The sequence below is a fragment of the Alligator sinensis genome, unplaced genomic scaffold (assembly GCF_000455745.1).
Source record: "Alligator sinensis unplaced genomic scaffold, ASM45574v1 scaffold642_1, whole genome shotgun sequence".
In the NCBI taxonomy this organism is placed as follows: Eukaryota; Metazoa; Chordata; order Crocodylia; family Alligatoridae; genus Alligator; species Alligator sinensis.
Genome location: NW_005842289.1, coordinates 1,080,435 through 1,086,102, shown reverse-complemented (window position 1 = coordinate 1,086,102; position 5,668 = coordinate 1,080,435).

Here is a 5,668-nt window from a genome sequence, read left to right as displayed (position 1 = left end):
AGACTTGCGCGTTGCTGACCGACTTGCCAGCTTTTCGGTGGATGGTGAAGGTGATCAGCTCGTGGTCGCTGGCACCCAGCTTCCCATCGATCACTAGGTTGCCAATTAGGTCATCCCCAGTAGCCAGTACCAGGATGAGAAGCGCTTCACCTCTCGCTGGCCAGTAACTTATTGAGTCAGGTAGAGGTCATCCACGCACGATAGGAAGCTTTGCAACTACTCAGATTTTGCTGAGTGATCCTCCCACGAGATGTCTGGATAATTGAAGTCTCCCATGACAACCATGGTCCTGGAGCATGTGGCCTCAGCCAGTTCCTGGGCGAACTCCTGGTCAAGTTCTTGACTTTGGGTGGGAGGTCTGTAGTAGACTCCCACCGTTGTGTCCCCTGTGCCATGTTCCCCAAGGATTTTAACCCAGAGGGTCTCCAGTCATCCACCCTGGTCGCCAATATCAGCTTGCAGGGATGTGTAGCTTTCCTTAACATAGACAGCTACACCCCCGCCCCTTTTATCTACTTGATCTCTCCTGTACAGGGTATAGCCGCCTATACCCATGGTCCAGTCATGGGTGGAGTCCCAAAAGGTCTCCGTTATCCCTATGACGTCATAATTATTTGCATTGAGCAGGAGGATGAGTTCCTCCTACTTATTCCCCAAGCTCCTGGCATTTGTGTACAGGCAGGCAAGTGTCCCCTTAGGGGATCTTGCCTTGCCCACAGATTGTACCAGGGCTGGGGCAGGGGTGGGCTCCCTTAAGTGCCTTGGCCTGCTGGCTTTGCAAGGGTTGCTCAGCAGGCCAGCAGTGGCGGTAATCCCCCCGTCCCCTAGCAGGTTTAGTTTGGGTTGGGAGGATGAGGTTCACTCCTAGTTCCCTTCTGGCACCCACCCTGCCTTAGGCAGTACCTGGGGCTTGTGCCTCACATGCCCCCTCCCCTCATCCTTGCACTACTGAGAAAGCAGCCAAAAAATGGTTCAGAAAATGAAAAATGCTTCACATCAAATAACTTAGGAAACTCAATCGATTTCCAAAAGAAGATTAAGAGGTGACTTGTCTGTGGTGTACAAGTTCATTAACAATAAGAAAATACTGGGCACTTCAGGGTTTTTTTAATTTGATTGAGAAAGATAAAATATGAACCAATAGTTGGAAGTTAAATTCAGACAAATACATTGGAAGCAGAGCACTAATAGTGAGGTTGAGAGAGCATTTTAATAAGCTACCAAAGGAAGTGATGGATTCTCCACATCCTGACATTTCTAGATCAAGATGCTATTTTGGAAGAGATACTTTAGTGTACTGGACTGAAATGTAATGACCTGCACTACATAGGAGATCAGATGTGATGATCAAAGGGTTTCTTCTGGTCTGAAAGTCTTTGAGCCCCTGAACTGGTAGTCGCCCTTAGCCAGATCACCTCATACATGGGGAGGAATCTCAGCCCTGCCATCACGGCCATGGCATGCCTGGAGGAAAAATAAACACTCATTGGTGCAGGCCCTTGCTGAGTGAATTGCTTCAGGGGGACCTGTATGTGGACTAAGTGGTGACCTTTGTCAGTGCCTGTCTGCTGCCTCCTAAATTTTAAGGCATGCATGCATTAAGGCATGCATTGGAGCTGGAGAACCACCTGTGGAATAGTAAGGTATAGGAACCAGGGTTAGAAAAGCTGCCAGATTGCCAGCCCTGAAAAGAGACACCCTCTCAGTACAGGACAGGCCCAAGCATGGCCAGGCACTAGGCAAACTGGGCAAGGCTCAAGTCTTGTTCTAATGGCCACACTCTTGGGCCAACAGAGGCTCTGCATCTTTGGGGCCCATTCAGTCACTAGTGCTGTGCTGAGTCTCCAGAGGAGGCTTGACCATGTGATGCCATGAAACTCTCAGCCCTTTCCTTTGGCTCTTGGTGCTCCTGGAAAGGGCCTGACTGTGCTTGTGTGCTGATTGTGCTGTGATCTGAGCACACCTCCTGGATGGGGCTCTTCTAGTCACATTGTTTCTGAATCCAAATGGACCTTAAGTGGGAGCTCGGTGCAAAGAGGCTCAGTCCACCATAGCAGCAAAAAGGCAGGGGCCAGAGCATCTGAAAGTCAACCAAGGAGATGCCCAACACCACAGGCACCTCCATGACCAGGGAGCTGCTAAGCAGGAGAGTGTGGGGTCACAGTTTCAGACTAAGGTGCCTAGGCATCCAACAGAGTCATGTTCTAGGCATCCAAGTACCTTTTTAGAATCTAGCCCTTAACTGTTTGCTGAGAAAACCCTCTGTGGGTGTAAAAACACTTTTATAACCCTTTATAGGCACAACCCCAGGAGCATGCAAGTGCATTTCCCCAGGGACAAATAGCAGTGGCACCTATTTGTGCCACTGCTAGTTGTCTTTGGGGACCACCTCTGCACGTGCTCTGTCATGTAGAAAATTGCCTTTGGTGGGGTAGGAGAGGCTGAGGCCAGCATCTGGGCTGGCCCCAGCAGCCTTACCTGGGATTACACGGGCCTCCCAGGGCTGCAGCAGTGGTAATCTGGACACAGGAAGCCTCGCCTGCAGCCAGAGCATAGCTTTGGCCAGCCAGGCTGTGATTTCAGGTGGCGCACGCTGCTACCATGTGTGCTGCATCACCTTTTTTGTCTCATTTTTTTGATACCAGGAGTTCCAGGTATCTAATATTGCTTCTATGCTGCAAATAGGCACCATGGAAACCAATTCACATGTGCCATGTGTGTTTTACAGTGCCTCAAAAGCCTTTGAGGTGCTGCAAAGTACATGTTCCTGCTCATGGGGACACCATCTATCAGTCTGGTTTGAAACTGCCCCTGTGATACTTGGTATGGGAGCACAGGTAAGGTCAGGCCTATTGGTATCACTCCAGACCTCTGCCTCTAATAATGGTTCAGAAGAAAGTACATAATTTCCTGAATGGTCATTCCTACGAGAACACCCACAGTGGGTAGCTGGGAAACTTGCCTAACTTCCTAATTCTCAGCAATTACAGTAAGGATTAGGCATGTTGGTGTCATTGCAAAGGTCCTGGGAAGTCTGACCTGATGCATGAGCACTTGAACCTGTGACTTGGGGCTGACACTTGGACCTGTGACTCAGGCTACTTGGGATCAGTTCCTGCTGGTTGGCCACTTCACTGCTCTATGCCTCAGTATTCCATGCTCTAAAATTAGGACAATAAAACTGATCCCCTTTGTGAGTGTTAGGAATGTTTATTCTGTCCTTTTGTAATAGCTGTTAGCAAGCATAATTGTGGATTATCTTTTTAGTCAAATGCATGTTGATCCCTTTCTCACTGCTTTGAGCCTCAGGCACTTCATGTGGCTCCTTGGGCTCAACATAAGTACAACCCATTTCCTGTAAGCAGCCTGAATTCTGTGGTATGCCCTCGTCACTTCAGGATCCATGAGAGGGTAAAGAGGTCCCCCTGATGCAACCTCCCTGCACCAGTCATTCTTTTACATACCTCCATCACATCTTTTCCTCTGAAAACAGAAAAGCTCCCCCCTTCCCCCTCCCCACCACACTTCATTTTGTCTAACTATTTCCATTGCAGAGAGAGGCAGCAAGAGGAGAGCAAACTCCTGAGACAGGGTGACCGAGGCAATTGGTCAGAGGGAGAGGAGGCTGGTATAAATAATGGTAAGGAATTTCTGAGAAGACAAGGGTAGTCAGCTGTGTTAGTGTGAAGCCAGGCAGAAAGCAACATAGGTATGCAACTTATAGACTAACTGAATAAGATATATATAGGACACAACCTTTCATGACCTCAAGTTCCCTTCATCAGCTGCTGCAGCAGATGTCGTGACATAGCATCTGATAAACTGAACCAGATTTCAGGAAAGCTTGTGCCCTCTATGCATCTCATTTAGTTGGTGCATATCTACCCTGCCTTCTGCTAGACTTTCTCCCAGACTAGCCTATCTCTATTAATGCAACTTAGAATTTTGCTTTCTTTTCACAGCATTTTTGCATCTCAAACAAAAGGTTATCACTGAGCTGTCCAAAGAGGTGGGTGCCCCGTGGCATTGCCCAGGGGGTAGTGTCAATGCAGTCTTAGTAAGAGTATCTACCTTGTACCCCTGATGCTTCTGAAAGGAGCGGGGCAGGGGGCAGGTAGAGGTAAACACTGGGGAGGGGATGGAGGTAACCCTGGGTTCTTTCTCACATTACCAAACTCCAAAGTGCAACAGTGAAACAGCTCTGGGGGGACTTCACCTACCCCTCCTGGACACTCTGACTCACACCAGAGACAGAGAACTGGAGAATGGTCACAGGGGTGCTCCCAGAGCAGCCTCATTGCTGCATTCCTGGGCTTGGTGCATGCAAGCAGGAGTGGGTGGGCAAGGTAGCCATGGGAGCAATCCCCAGTGGGTGTGCAGGGATGTGGTGTAGATAGGGCCCTGGTTGCTCTGTCTACTGCACAGCACTTGCAATAGAAAACAGCTCCAGCTACATTTCAGCTGCATCAATTTCCTTTCCTGTGGTTTCAGGCACAGAATGGAAGTTCATCCTATAGGGCAGCCAGAAGGCTGCCAACCTTCCCCTCTGAAGTGGTTCTTTTGCCAGCTCCAGAAGTGACCAATGCAACACACTGCTCCAAGCAAGGCAGCAGGTCAAGTAGGTGAAGAATTCTCCATCTTTTGGGTGGACAGGCCTCCCTAAGAACTTAACAACTCACCAGTGTCCTGGTCTGTGTCCCCTTCTCCGTGCAGTTGGAGAGACTGGGGAGATTGAGTATTTGAGGAAGCAGGGGCTCCGAGTAGAGCCCATTGCATGGTTAAGGAGGGCTGGAAGGCTCTGGCTGTCAGATCCCAGAATGGAATTGTTTTGGACAAGCAGCAGTGTTACCTGTCAACTCTGTGTCCTCAGGGAACCCTGGCACAGTATGCAGCCTGCCTAACTCACAAAGGACTCTGCCTCCCCCCACAAAGGACTCCGCCTCCCCCTGCCCCACGTCTGCCTGAACAAGAACTGATTAGAGGAAGAACTTACAAAAGACAATGAAGATGCAGTGGGAGATGCACCTAAAGCCTCCAGACAAGGGTGATAAGAGTGAAGCAACTCCCTTGGTCTCATTTACATCGGAGATGGAACCAGATGACAACTTATTTGCATGGGAGATGGGACAGGCATGCACCTTCATTAGCATTCAGGATGGAGAACAGAGATTCCAAGGCAAGGACGGCACTGAATTCTGGGACCAGAGAAGCAGGGGAGCACTGCATGATGGGGAATCTCTGCTCCAAACACTGGATGAGGGGGATTCTCTCCACAAATTGCTAACAAAGCCACATCTGCATACACCCAGCTCAGCATTTATCAGACCAGTTCAAGTAATGATTCCTTTATTGGTAACCAAAACACTGAATCTGCCTGTCTGTATTGAGAGCTCCCTCAGAGTAATGCCACCCATAGCCAGGAGTGATCAGTTCCTATTATCCAGCATATGAGCCATCGTTTACCTCTAAACAAACCTAGGGTTCTCCCTTGAGCCATTGTTAGTCCTCTACATAAACCCCTACCAAAGCTCAAGTTTCTGTCCTGGTGCTTGGATCCAAAAGCTGCACCAGTTCCACTCCTTTTCTGCCTGGAATCCCTCCACTGATCATACTGAGGGCTCTGCCTGTCTGCAAGCTCCAGCAACACCTGGGAACCTCGACTGGTTCA